The following is a 16,120-nucleotide window of genomic DNA, read 5'->3' on the forward strand; positions in this document are numbered from 1 at the left end:
TTTTTGCTTGTTAATGACTTGGTAACTTGTATCAGCCTACAATCCATCATAATAAATAGTTCGGGCATTTACAGCCATGCATGTGACATGCAGCGCACACACCCGTAAATGCTATTCCCTATATATTCTATATATAACTGACATTTTTTAAAGAGCTGCCAGTCATAGATAGACCCATTTCAGAGAAGAAATCTTTACCTCCTTTTAAAGAATTATCATAAAACTGAGAAAAGCACGGGTCATGTATCTTCAAAGAGAGATTTCTCTTTCCACATTTGCTTACTGAAAAATTACATCAAAATCACACTGCTGTGACCTTGTAGTACTAGTCATACTAAATTTGACTTTTACTTCACCAAATACATACCTTCTCTCCTACATTTTTCTACCAAAATGTCAAAAATACACCCAGAATGAAATTTAAACAACAATAAAAAAACAGCTTTAATTTAGACCTCTCTGCCCATGCCAAGTGACAAGAAAATGTGTTAAAAAACCTGTCCGCCATTACGCCACTACACCAGATGGTTCCCAACCTGGTTCCTTTAGGCTATTCAGGCCTACAGTAGGCATTTAAACTACGGACGCATACATATTCCCTCACGTATTATAATTATATTCATGAACTCCTGAAATATTGACAAAATGGTCAAAATTGACATTGATTGTAAATTGAGGTTCCCGAGCCAGCATTATTTATTAACTAAACTATTTTTATATTGATGTGTTTGCATCTTGCCTTATTTTGAAAATTTTGATAGAAGTTTTATTGCTATAGGGAAGGTTTTATCGCTTTAAAAATGTTTGATTTAACTTTAGTATGAGTTTTATTTTTACCATTATAATGTCAAGATACAAGTATATACCCGAGGCAAGAGGTACACAGACGGTCAATTTTCTACATCGACTGCAATTTTCAGAGATACAGAAGGATTTAAAAAATATTTAGCACTGTTCATTGAAGAGAAAAATAGAAGATATTATCACTGTAAATAACGATTCAACGTGTGTTTTGTATACAGGATGAAAGAGTGAAAAATTCCTAGTGAACGAAGCATTTACAGTTTCATTTTGTCTATTGTAGGCCCATGTGAATGTGTTTTCATTTGTGAAAAAAACACATATAAGTTACTCATGATGAGGTGGTAGCGCAAACATTTAAATTTTTGAAGATTCTTTTTAACAGTTTTAATTTCATTGAGGAAAATGTTATTTCTACAGGAAAGTCAAGGTATAATTTCTTGGCCGATACGTGTATTTTTCGTTTTCACATTACTAAAATTTTCCTAACATTTCTCATCAATACAGATGGGATCAAAATTGGAATGTATCGAAATCTTAATCTTAATCTTAAATGGTTAAATTTACAATGGAAAATAATCTGAAAAACGCGATTTTTGACGATGAATTCAATGATAACTGAAGTGTTAAATGAAAAAATGCTTCGGAATGTGTAGAAATAAATTTCTAACTTAATATGGAATCCATGAATTCAACGAGTACACCTAATGCAATCCCTGTCACACACCACAAATAGTCACCGAGAAATGAGCTGATATGATCGTAATACCATCGTCATGTCTTTATTCCAATCTAATGAATGACTTTATTGAGACCTTTAATAAACTATGATTACGATAAGTTGTTGAGTTATATTCATCTCTTATGATTAATAAAATCTGATGTAACCATCTGTCTCCACCCATATATCTATTTCATTTGGTACATTCTTAAATTTTAGGTCATAGTTATACGAACTTTTTCCTAGTATGGCCTTCTATGTAAATGTATGAACTATATATCAGGATGATGCGCAATAGTACCTAAATGTAGAAACCAATAGTTACTGTTAATAGACCGAACCCATTCATTTATTCATGTTTTTGTTTCTCTCACTTTGATTAAATATTAATAATGTTTTCTCTCAGTTGCTTTACAGAGCAAAATCTTAATCTTGCTCGCATGAAATTGGGAGCAATCTTCTTACATGTCAGTTATGCGATACGTTTGATCTATTGATCTGAAACGCCGAGGGAAATTATTAATCTATTGTACAACTGTCTTCTGGAGAACAATATATATTTAAATATATCAGTCGGTATAGGCACCTGTCTGTGAGAAAATCAAAGTACTTACTCTTTGTCTTATTAACTTCTCAACTTTTTTCGTGCAACTATCATTCAAGGGACCTCTGTGGCCGACTGGTTATGGCTGCTGATTTCAAATCACTTTTCCCTCACCGATGTGGGTTCGAGACTCTCTCGAGGCGTTGAATTCTTCATGTGAGGAAGCCATCGAGCTGTCATTCGGAAAGTCAGTGGTTCTACTCGAGTGCCCACCCGTGATGAAATAATGCACGGAGGGGCACCTGGGGTCTTCCACCATCAAAGCTGGAAAGTCGCTATATGACCTATAAATGTGTTGGTGCGACGTTAAATCCAACAAAAAACAAATAAACTTTCATTTATACAAAATGGATTTACTTTATTTATAAGTGCAATTTCATCATACATTTCCCAGATAATGGGATTTGACAGTATGTTTGGACTGTATTCTGTAGAATTACGTGAGGCATTCTATGCATCACTGTTATGACGAGGACTTCACCATCTATTGTCTCCCGCTAACAAAACTTATGAAAAGAATACAACGGTAAATAATCTGATAAACAAACGGAATCACCGACAAACTGTTATTTCAAATATTGGAAAACAGCAAAAATACGAATTGTCATTAGATTAGACAAACCATTATACTTATTTGCAGGCATTAAGGCAAATTAAGCCTTTCAGTAGAGGTTTAGCACTTTTTTCAATATGTATAATTTGATGTTATTGTTTTAGATAATTGCTGAAGGCGCAATTGCCATAAAACCGTTCGTTTTAATATTTTACCGTGTGCTTGATAGTTATCGCCTGAGAATTATTTTAGTTTATCGCCAACTGCGTACCAGTTTAAAGAGTTTGTTTATAAAGCATATGGTTTGATATTTATGACTTCGGGAACATCGTAATGTTATTGGCCCGGTAGTAATTTATTTTATTGTATGCAAAAACGGAGAATTCATATAGGTTCAAAAAATAACTACTAAAGTTAGACAACTTATCTGATACTAATACGAGTGTTTTCAATAAATGCAAAATTTGGTATGGCTATTGTTATAACCAGTAACGTGTCCGATAGTAACAATAAGTATCAAAATAGAATGACGTCACCTAATACACAATAATGTAGAGGTTATTCAATATTTAAAATAATGCGTTAGCATTCCAGTCAACATTCCTGTGTCTTAAATCTAAAACGACCAATACCTGCAGATACAATTACAATTCTGCAGCAGAATGTAATCTCAACTGTTTGAATGCATTTTATAACATTTAATTGACGTCTCATTAAAACCTAAATTGGTCTGAAATAAACAACTCTTTGTGTAGAACTGTCATATGTGGTCTGGGATAAATGACGTCATAAAAATCTAGAAATCTGAGCAAGCCATTAAAGAATGCAAGAACTTGGCAAAACAGCAACATATAAATCTGAATTAATACATAGGGCAAGAGTTTTAGTTGACGTATTCTGAAAGATATCTTATTCATCAATTAGCATCAGTCTAATAACTTGATAAAGTGTAGTACAAAGTATATACTTTCCAAAGAAATAATTTACAAAAACTCTAATATTTATTTGGTTCCATAAAACATTATAATTATGTAAATACTTTAATTTTTCTTTTTAAACAGGTAACTTTATGAAAGTAACTATTCTTATTTAAACTGATTTTAGTGAGAAATGTTGTCAGTACTTTTCTATATTTAAAATCAATGAAAGTGACTATGAAATCATTGACTTGGATCAGGATGCCTAACCTTTACTTAAAGAATTTACCACGAAAGGAAAAAATCTCAGATCTGTGTATTTGTAGCAGGTACGTTACTTTATAAAACGATAAAATTTAAGACGAATTTCATTCACTTGTCAGTCTACGTTGGTAAAAACACAATTATTATACCGTGTTCAGACTACGTTTTTAATCCTACATTAACTTGGGTTTATTTTTTAAACTCGTTTGCGTCCACACTATATGTGGTGTAAAACGTGAATTTTGTAAAGGTCAAGTGGTTTCTGTAATGTAGCATTAAAACTACCTCGGGAGGTGGTTTTAATACTACATTAAAAAGTAATACTACATTATTTTACAAATGTGAACGCAAATGTGGGTTATAACTGGTTTTACAATCCCAAATCCACAGATCTTACCTTTTGAAGGAAGAATACCATGTGTTTCTCTTTTGTATCAAACAATTGATGCTGTGGCTGGCAAAAGTAATTGGACTGTTGGTGAAACAAAAACATTAAATTGCGATATGGAGTTATGCTGACGCTCAAAATGGACAATAGATGGAATGAACAGAAATACTTAGATGAATACAGAAGTTTAAACATTGATGACCCCTTCTTGTTTCTGTTAGCCTCAATTCTTTGTAACCTTTTTTGCTTATTGCAAGATATTTGTTAACTTACAACATTGCATGTATATATTTAAACCTCATTTCTTTGCCTAGTGTGGACGCAAACTAGATTATATTTTGATGGGTTTTGAATGTCAAATACCAATTATAGCCAATTAGTGCCTGATAAAAATAAAACCGATCTGCTAGTGTGAACACGGTATTAAAGAAAAAAAAATTCCCTGGAGTGATAGATATTGCAAACGTTTATCTCTCCGAAATTCACTGATTAGAACACGTTTGACCTAATTTACATGCATTGTGTATGTCATAATAATCCAATGACCGTTTCTAACATTAAATATCAGGACTAGAAAAGACGCTGCTAGAATACTGAATATGCGTAAACAATATTTGCCCGTAAAATAACAGACTTCATTTATTGATGTGCTCTTGAATAGTTCATCTTTATAGGTTGCAAAGAACTTGAAACAAACACTAAATGGATGTGATACCAGGTTTAAGTTACATTATTTTATTTTTCAGGGACAAAAGTAAATGATATATTAGTGTCTGTCTTTTTCCCAGTATAATTTCAATCAGAAATTGATTAACGAATGCATCTCTTATCCTATTAAATTTTACTGTTCTCTTTTTCTGCATGATGTACCGTACTTTGGGATATTTTCGTCATGGTTAATTTTTCGCCTATTTCGCCACCCATATGAAGTGGCGAAAATATAAAGCTAAAAAATATACCTATGTCCAAAATTTGACACCAATAAACATTAACATTACAATAACTGTTTATCTACATTGATTATCGATTGCAAATACCTGACATCGGGTATAAAAGGATAATTGCTTTTGTTTTACCTGGATTGTTACAAAAAGAAGAAACCCGAGATTTTCTCACCTTAACCAATTTTTATTAAATCTATTGAAAACGTGTAGTTGATAATTAATAGGCGGTTAGAATTTCGATACACTTACTGTACATGGTTGTCACAGTGTGAAAACAAACGTCTATTCTCAAATATTTTCAACAAAACATTTTAACCAGTTTTATTGCTTTTATGTTTTAATACAATTTGCAATAAATTTCAGTATACATACCAGATATAATAAAGTCACATGTACGCAGTTTGTGTTGTTGGATAATCGCAGAAAAGTAACCTAACTTGGATACTCTTCAAAAATGCGGGTAATGTTGGATTTTGATGAAATTTTTGGGCAAATTTTCGCCACCTATGTAAGATGGCGAAAAATACACACACCAAAATAAAAACACTACATTCTGGGTTAAAAAGGGCAAAAATTTGCCGACACGAAAATATCCCAAAGTACGGAATATCAGGGGTGGTGTAGTACGTCATCAAAAGGTGCGCGCAACACTTCCATATGCGGCTTTTTTTAATGTCAAAACACCTCGATTCGGTGAGTAAACTTGCGATTATTTCATTGGTAACGAATAGATTTGGAAATGACATATAGTCTAAAGTACCCGCATGTGTCTCTAGTTTTCAAGAAAGTCTTACGTTTAAGAGCACAATGCACTTCATGGAAACACTTCCCCATTCACCGCACCATATGATATCGTATAAAAAGAGTTTTCATGCATTTCTAATGACTAAATGCCTTGACGGGTATTCTTCTATGGCAAACAGAGGTCAGTGATACCTTAATTAATTATCGGAATCTATAGTTTCAAAGAAATCAGTAATATAAAATTTCGCCTTCCCGGTTCACTAGGTAAAACGATGCACTTCCCGGCTCACTGCCCGTGTGGCATCGTGTTTGACTTAATTATATGTAGCCTTTCAATTTATTTTGACGCATGGTACTTCGGTTGCCATACCAGCAAAACTAGTATTTAGCAATGAACGTTTATGTCAGTAAAAACAGTGCTTAATTTACCTTCAAGGGCTATATTATGACAGATTTACTCTTTCTTTTTCAATTCACAACAGAAACACCTGATATATTATGTTTATCAAAATTAAATTATGAAGCTAAACACTTGGGGTTCAGCTGTATGATATCCGTAGGCAGATGAACATAAACTGCATATAGTAATTCATGCATTTCTCGGGAATAAAATGACACGTCAAAAAATCAGAATTGTAGAAAGAACAATATCCGCTTGTTGTGGATGTTTGTGAAAAAGTCAGAAATGAAGACCACAAAAGTAGTCGTTGTTTGAGGTTCACTCACTGGCAATATGTGCAGACACCGTTTAAAACAGCTCACTGTTACGTGTGACCATTACCGTACAATATTTAGCCATGAACAGCTTTTGTAGACGGAATTTAATGTGATTTTGCGTGATTATGGTGCCCTTCAAACAATTGTAATTTTTTATTGAAACATTTTTTTTCTGTCTGTGTTGAAGTCACAGAGTCTAGTCAGTGCCTCTCCTTTCTTCTAAATACCATTTGACAGATTTTGATGAAAGGCAACAGCAGTATTAAACTTTGTATGAAATGCAGTTGACACTAATGCTCATAACGGGTAAAACACAACAATGTAAATATTCTTGTTATCTCTATGTTTCGGTCAATAAACGTTCACAGACTATACTACATTGCCACTCTATCAATTTTCGTGTGTTTTTAATGAAATTTCTGAATTATAGTGTAGTTGGAAAAACCTCAACATTTTCCAGTTTAATATGTATATCAATGTGTATATCATGGCAATAATTGGTTTTAACGGTAACTTATCAATAACATTCAGAGCTTTCTTTTCCGTGTAATTCCTTCCTCTATAGAAGTTGACATATTCTTTGACATTTTTTCCACAGAAAGCTGCTGTCGTCTATTTAGAATGTGGATGAAAACAAACGACCATTTAAAATAAAACATTTTTAATTTCATAATAACCATGTTGTTGAGGGTATTGTGCGTTTTAGAATATGTGATGATTAATTACCAATAGTCTTTTATCGTTTTTCTTTTACACTAAAATTACCACAAAAGTTTTTTAATTATTTTAAGGTTCCCTGTCGTGTCTGAATATTTCCAATTGTTGAGAATATGTGACATAGAGATGTACACTACTTCTTGATCGAAGAAAATTAAGGTATACAATGTGGAACGAATTTGTCAGATATGCGATCTTAATGAAACTTAAGGTGAATTTCATTTTTTTTAAATGTTGAGTTATAAAGAATTACGACCAAAGTTAATGAAACGTTATCATTATACTCATGTAAGTGTGTATAAAATTTAGAATTGCTACAACCAAGTAATAAATCTACTTTCGTTGATTTGTGTAAATATATAACATTAGCTGATAACAAGGAAAATGTTGCTATGTCTTGGAAGTGTATAATATGTGCGTATGTTTATGTCACAGCGGCTTTCACTGTGTAAGGGTTTAAATAAAAAATCAGTAAAATTTCCTATTTAAAAAAAATCTTTTATACAACAACATTTTCAACAACTAAACAGTTTAAGAAAAGTAAAATAATTTACATTGCAAGTAAAATTGTTCTACCACTGTTCAAGCTCACTTCGAGTTTTAACATGTAATTGGGTGCACTAAGATTTGCAAGCAAAATCTGAACATTAGTCAAATGTTAAATCCTGAACCGCTTTCTAGTGTAGATTCAATCGATGTCCCATTCTACTACATTGTAATTATAATTCGGTTGCAGTCACTCTTGTTCTTTCCCAGCGCACATCTAAAACTTCTTAATAAGTACATTTCGTTGGCGCGATACAGAAATTTCTCATTTTTTCCCGAGCAGTTGTGATGAACACGTGGCCCTGAAACGTTTAAACAAAATTAAATAGTAGCATATCATTAAAAACTAAACTGCATTGGTGCGACTTTATACCTTTAAAAATATATTAAAAGGTTGCTCCTTTAAAAAACAGCACATGATAATAATTTAACTACATAATTTTGCTTTACTTAGCATATTATCAATGCATATTCTTATTTGTCTCATCGAGACTTGCCTTGAACTCAAGTTCGGATTCAAAGCCATCATACTCGACTGTTTTCGATGACACGCCATATATAGTTATCATGAAAAAATAATTAGAGTAACAAGTTAACTAATGGTTTCCAAAATACTTCCTATTTATATTATTATGTGTTGAAGTGCCTATCTAACTATACCCCTGATTAAGGTTTATCTACTGTAAAATTATTGAAATTAAATCAGTTATTTATATCCATACCTTCAAACAGCAACCGACATAGTCGTGTTTGGTACGGAGACCTAGTTGAGCGTTGAAATCCTTGTCTGGGCTAATTCCGTTAGAGGATGTTCTCCACTTCTCAAATATTATGTCGTACAGCTTTTGGAAAATATAATACGTCAGTTATGTCTTGCATGCCAATCACTCAACAATCCTTTTTAACATATATTGACAATTCCATTGATGCAGACTAGAAGTTTTGTTTCCTTTTTCATCTTTCATGTACCTGAAATAACAAATATAAGGACATGATAGAAAATATATCATACATATGCACGTTTATAGTATACAACATATGTTCAAGATATGCCTCGTTCTTTCAATATTATCTTCAAATGCTTAAATGAAGTTTACGGACCGTCTAGTGCGAGCACTCTAACAATTAGTTATTCCAATTAATAGAACTTCCAGGCAAGCGTGATCACATTTACATGAGCACCAGCCCGGTGTTAGTCATACTGGAAATTGGTGAGCCGGGAAAGACATCAATTCAGTTGGTGAACCGGGAAGGCGAAATTTTAGTTTACTGATTCTTCGGAAAGTTTAGATTCCAATGACTAATCAAGGTATCACTGACATCTGTTTACCATAAAAGAACACCCGTCAATGCTTGGATTTATCAGAAATGCATGTAAACACTTGTTATGCGACATAATATGGTGTGGTGAATAGGGAAGTGTTTCCATGAAGTGCATTGTGCACGAATGTTCTCTTAAACGGAAGGCTTTCTTGAAAAATACAAACGTAAATGATGAACTAGACGTATGTGCGGGTACTTTAGACTATATGTCATTTCCTAATCTATTAGTTATCTATGTAATAATCGCAAGTTTACTCACCGAATCGAGAAGTTTTGACACAAAAAAGCCGCATCGGGAAGTGTTGCGTGCACCTGTTGATGACGTACTATACCACTCCTGATTTATGCGCTTTGTTATAGCTGCAGTCAGTTTTGTTATTTGACGTTTTGCACTAAAAGTGTAGTGGATTTTCATTTTCCGTCTTTAATTCCATTGAGTCGGAGCAAAGCCCCGGCTCAAAAACAGTAAATATCTCATTCGGGATATCGCATGTTGCCGTAGAGGGATCGGTCCCGATTTTCGCCGCTTAGCGTAGGATCGATTCCCTATCAATTTAACGGTAGATTTTGTAATAATAAAAACAACACTTACCATAATGTATTTCCGTCTCTTGGATAGGTATATTTATTTATATGAACTCTGCTCACCAGGTGCTTTTATTTACAAGTGCATACTACGTGTATATATACCATATATCCATATTTGTACTGATGTGCAAGACGTTGCGGTTCGGACAAGTTATGTGGACGCTTATTAGACACAAGGAAAAAAATCGTATTCTTCCAAAAAATCCGAAGTCAGACGCTCTATGCACGTGCGGGAAGTACACATTTTTTTTTAATTCGAAAGTATATATCTCATTCGGTATATCGCATGTTACCGTAGGGGGATCGATCCCGATTTTTGTCGCTACTTCTGGGATAGGAACGGTTCCCTATTACTCCTTTTGATCTATACAGTCCTGCCCCAAACCACCCTGGTTAAGGAATTATAGCATATCAAGTAGGTATGGATATGACCATGGCAGACATTTCCTTAAAATGTGTTTTATTGTTAATTTTTTGTTTTTATGGACATACCCAAAAGGTTTCGTGAAAGACGTGTCATTGATTTTGTTCCTAAATATTTCAAAAACACTAAGTTGCAATTGTCTGCATAAAATAAAATAGATATTAGCAATGTCATATTTAGCTGAATAAAATCGTTTAGATCTTCATGTTAATTTTAATACCCTACTTGATTTAAATGTTTGCTGTTGAGATGTAACTCATGGAAAATTTGATAAAATTCAAGCCACACGTGTATGTTATATATTCTTTAAAAAAATCAGAATTCCTAGAGATATTGCTTTTTATGCTTCTTGTAGTCATATTTCAGAATCTGTTGAGTCACTTCTTTTTAAACGATATCGTCTTGAGAACGCCGATTACAATGCACTTACAGCCTGTAAACGTTTAGAACGTTAAGCCTGCTGGCGGCATGTGATTTTGCCTTTGCGATCAGTGCATGTACATCCGTGCAGACTGATCATGGTCTGCACTGTCCGCTTATTAGTCAGTAAATTTTCGGTGAACAACCCTTCAAATAATAAATGGTACTGCCCAAATTAAACAAAAAGGACCAGTTAAACATTATCAGTTATAGTACATACTTTCCCTTAAACTTTAGAAATCCAAAAAGCCCATTTAATTTATGTTTTGGTTCCGGAAGGTAATATCATCATTCGATGCTCGCATTTTGTAAATCTTTAACAGTTCTGAAATCGATAATATGAGTCCTTCTTGATACTAAATTAATGAAGCATCATTCGGTGCCCGCATTTTATAAATCTTTAACAGTTCTGAAATCGATAATTTGAGTCGTTCTTGATACTAAATTAATGAAGCATCATTCGATGCCCGCATTTTGTAAATCTTTAACAGTTCTGAAATCGATAATTTGAGTCCTTCTTGATACTAAATTAATGAAGCTTTAAATTTCAAAGATTATCCGCAGTATAAACTTTACACCATATATAACATAACCAACAATATAAATAGAAAAAGTGGAAAGTCCAAATAATATAAAGCTCGTTTCAAGGCTAATAAAGCTCTTGTACGACTTCTTATATAGCTTAATTGTTAACATTATGACCTCTAAGTGAATTTTTAGTTAACTTTATTTAACACCGTTTTGCTTAGTAAAATCATAGATAACTATAATATTAATATTTGAAAAGTGTATCCTGTCAGAACATTCAGTTTTCTACCTTATATACAAGTTTATCAATTAATATTGTAAGTAACTACTTTAATGAAAAATAATTATGCTTGGAAGAATGCTATGTTTCTTGTATGAAATTTCAATTAAACCTTTTCACACCATCATTATTAAATACTATACCATTTGGACTTGTGACGAAGATTGGAAAGCCCTCTCCTTTACACGGAAAAACATTTATGTCTGGATTGGAAATTCTATGGGAATCAACGGCGCACAAGTTACGGCAGAGATGATTTTGTATTACTAATAGTATGAAAGCCCTAAGGTTTAGCATTAAGCAAGCAGACCTAATTACTGCATTTTAATAATGAATCATACAGTCTGGATGATATTCTTAATATATACTATAAGGCATCTCTTTGTCAAATGGTTGAGAGTATTTTCCCACGAGAACTTCAGTTAAACTACAAATGTACATTCGGATACTGTTTCTCCTTTTTTATTTATATCTCTCTACATCTACTAATATCATCCATACTTAAATTTATGATACGAGAGGGGTTCAGCGCTATTGCAGATGGATGTAACGCGTTCCTTTTCGATTGTGTCTGAGGTGACAAATGAAACACTTCGTCATAGGCCTCTAGGACTAAGCTTTTTTCGTATTTGTTTATTGGTCTGTTTCACCAATCGCTCAACGGTGTGTTCTGTCGTTGATATGCTTTCTGCAAAGGCATTGCGCATGTATGTACAGTCCCTTTTAGTTTCTAGTACATGAGCCGCGCCATGAGAAAACCAACATAATGGCTTTGCGACCAGCATGGATCCAGACAAGCCTGCGCATCCGCGCAGTCTGGTCAGGATCCATACTGTTCGCTTTCAAAGTCTGTTGCAATTAGAGAAACAGTTAGCGAACAGCATGGATCCTGACCAGACTGCGCGGATGCGCAGGCTGGTCTGGATCCATGCTGGTCGCGAGGCGACTATGTTGATTTTCTCATTGCGCGGCTCATATATTGTGCGTTTTATATACCATGCCTTTTACCAATTCACCTCATGGAAAAAAATAAATTAAACTGACTTGTAAAGATGGGACGTGATGGGGATAAAGTGTGAGGGTATACGTGTAATTAACTGGCTTGAACTTCCCAGCAGTCTTTTGCCACTGACCATTCCAAGGCGGCGCCCCACTTTTTATTAAGTGTTTGTTTGTCCTTGTTTATTTTATTATTTATAGTTTGAATTCTCGTTGTTGAATAAAAGTAAATTATTCACTCACCTGTGTGTGTTGGGTGAGGGGGTTGCGTGCGTTTGTGTGTGCGTGCGTGCGTGTGACTAATTAGATGTTTATCTACATTTTAATATCAAATCATTGCGAAATATAAGCCATTTATTTCCACAGGTTAAAATATCAATAATATTTCTTCAAAGTTAAAAATTCGATCTCTCCTGTAAATCTGGGATTAGACTCACCACTTCCATGGCTATTTTTGACAGTTATAAATGAATTGTTGGATCTGTTGATCTGAAACAGAACAGGAAACTTTAGAGCCAGGGCACACTAGTCTGCTGGAGAAAGAGAGATCGCAATGAAAAAAAAAAAAAGAAAACTGCAACGGAAAACAACTTCACAGATATTTACTATGAAATGATCAGATATTTTTCACTCTTCTATTTCACTAACACACTGAAATTGATACGATATATAAAAAGCATTTGTAGGTTCGAGGGAACATCAAATGTATTATATTCACGAGTTAAACAGTACAATTGAAGTTTGGAAACCATAAGACAATAAATACACTGTCGTCGGGCAAAATGCCCAACATGACTATCATTTGTTTATTTTAGTAAACTGCATGTGTCTTAACATACAAATTGATACAACAGTATATAACTTTTGTCCGTAAACATGCCTTAAAACATTTGAAACACCAATGACGGAGTAACCCGAAAATGTTCTTGTATATAAATCAAAGAAAAAGAGAAAGCAGCAGATGTCAGACTTACAAATTTGATTAAATATGTCTAGTCGAGTATTTACACAAGAACACAACGAATTAGATGTTAAAAGAGACTTTTTTTTGTCTGTTGTGTTTGTCTGTGAAAACGGCAACTTGCATGAACTCTGGAGAAATGAAGAATTCTGTAGAGCTTAATTTAGAAATTGTAACATTGAAAACAAAATATAATTCACTCATTAAGTTATATAGATCGGATGTTAGCAATTGTTCTTCTTTCAGATTCAATTCCTTTTCACAATAAAAATGTTGTTTTTTTTTCGTACTCTTGCAATAGATAACGTGATAACATATTATTGCATATAAAATATAAATGCAATGTTTGCGTTCACATTAAAGACATGAAATAGCCTTTATAAATGACTATTTGCATACATAACTGAATAAAATTCAACATTTTTGCCAAGCCAACTGATTTGCATACATAACTGAATACAGTTCAACATTTTTGCCAAGCCAACTGAATTCTTATTACTAGTATAAGATAAGCAACATGTACAATGCTTACATGTCTTGATAACATACCTTTCAGATTTGTTTGCACCAGGTGTGTGCTGCATTTTATCTTGATTCTAATTAATTTGAAAATGACATTGTATACAAAGTCATGTGGCAGATTTGACAAGTACTGTTGAATATAATTGTGGTCATATCGTTGTACATACATTTGATGAAATGTTGCAAACTTTGTTACGATATATATGAATTACAGAATTGTCTTCTGAATACAGATGTGTAATCTTAAGCAAGATATGTGACAAACAATCCCCTACTGAAAAAAAAACCTATCACCAAGCAATATAAAAGTTATGTACAAATTAATATTGGAAAACTTGACCGAGGATCACGCAACCAGATCAAACTGTGTTGACAATTAAAACAGTTAAATGCATTAAATGAACTTATCTTCCATCATATAATAGTTATAATTTCTCAATGTTTGTTATCGCAGGGACACTTCACGTATTTTATGGTATTTGAAAAACAGACTTACGTGCATATACATTCTGTGTAAGTTTTCAATGACTTTCACCAAAATGTGGCATTTAACGGGTGCATAAAGGTAACATAGCTCTTTTTACTAAATATTAATTAAAAAGTGAAATATGACACTTATAGGTGTTTCAAGTACTATAACTCTTGTGTTACCAAAACGATATTGTCCCTGATATCTTCCAGGTAAATAACAGATATAAAGCAGCATACATAATTGTAAGTATATGATATACTTTAATTAATTCATAATGTAGTAGAAGACACATTGAATGACATTTCTTGTGAAAATATTTTCATTCTACATAAGAGTATTTTGTTTTGTATATAGCCTCTCAATACTGTGATGAGTAAATATCTGTTGACTTATGGGGTTAATTAACTTGTACTCATATTTTTCGTCAGTTTTCGAAGTAACACATTTATAATATTAAGCTTTATTAACTCATTTACACGACATTTTTAGTAAATCATTGTAGCAATTCATACTATGAATAAATTTTGAATCTATTTTGCTTAAACAAATATCATAGTACTCTTGTGGACAATGCTATAACGTAACGGCGGCTTTTTCTGGAAATATATAATGATCTGTAGATCTACGTATGATAACTGGTATTTTATTCCCTAGGTGATAATTTTTTTCTTTATTTTTCTTTCATGCAGGACCTGAGCTGCATATATCTATTTCTTTCTTTTAGAAATTCTCAAAAAGCAATCATAAAAACTAAAACTGAAACTGACGCCTATTTCTATACAATGACGTATTCAATGGCGCTGTACATTTAATTTAACAAACGCTAAAATATTAATGATGAAATGTAAAACACCACGTAAGATTAAAAACTAACACCTTTTGTTATCGCATATAAAAAAATTATCCAAAAAAAACAATTAATTTTGGACCAATAGTACAGAAACTTATGTCTTTAAATGTTTGGCACTTGTTGTATGAAACAACATAACGATAACATGTTTAATAACATCCCATATGTCGACGTATACAATATATGAAACAGATCGTAAATATCTGAATGCACATGTATGCCATGGCTGCTACAAGAGTTTATATGAAGATTTCAATAGATTTTTTCATGCATATGCATAACAGATGCAGAGATTATATTAATTTTGGAAAATGAGGTACATGTTTCACAATACAACTGTATTTCGTAATTGTACAGGTAACCATTTTAAGACTTTTACGAATAAAGTCAGGTGTTGGATGATGTTTTCATAACATACAAAATAGAGAAATAACTTTTTTCATACGTTGATATAGGCTACAAATCCCATGATGACATACACTTTGTATAAAAATTACTACCTTACACAATGTTTACGTCTTTGGTGCCGATATAATTATAAGTTATAAATTACTAATTCTACAGGATTACGGAGATTTCAATGTTTTTCACCAATGTGTCACAATTTCTTTTTATATTAAGTTTTTGCTACTTTTTAAAATCTCTGCAGCAATTTTATAAGACTGTTGTTTGGAATATGATTTATAACCAGTTTTGATCAATTTCATACATCATGATTAACTGTCGATCTTTTCCTTTTAATCAATATCTCGGAGAGAGGTAGAATATATACAAATGCAGAAAGAATGTAATGAACATGATATTGCTTGTTGGAAATATGTGGACATTCTGCAAAGC

This window comes from Mercenaria mercenaria, chromosome 13, assembly GCF_021730395.1.
Source record: "Mercenaria mercenaria strain notata chromosome 13, MADL_Memer_1, whole genome shotgun sequence".
In the NCBI taxonomy this organism is placed as follows: Eukaryota; Metazoa; Mollusca; class Bivalvia; order Venerida; family Veneridae; genus Mercenaria; species Mercenaria mercenaria.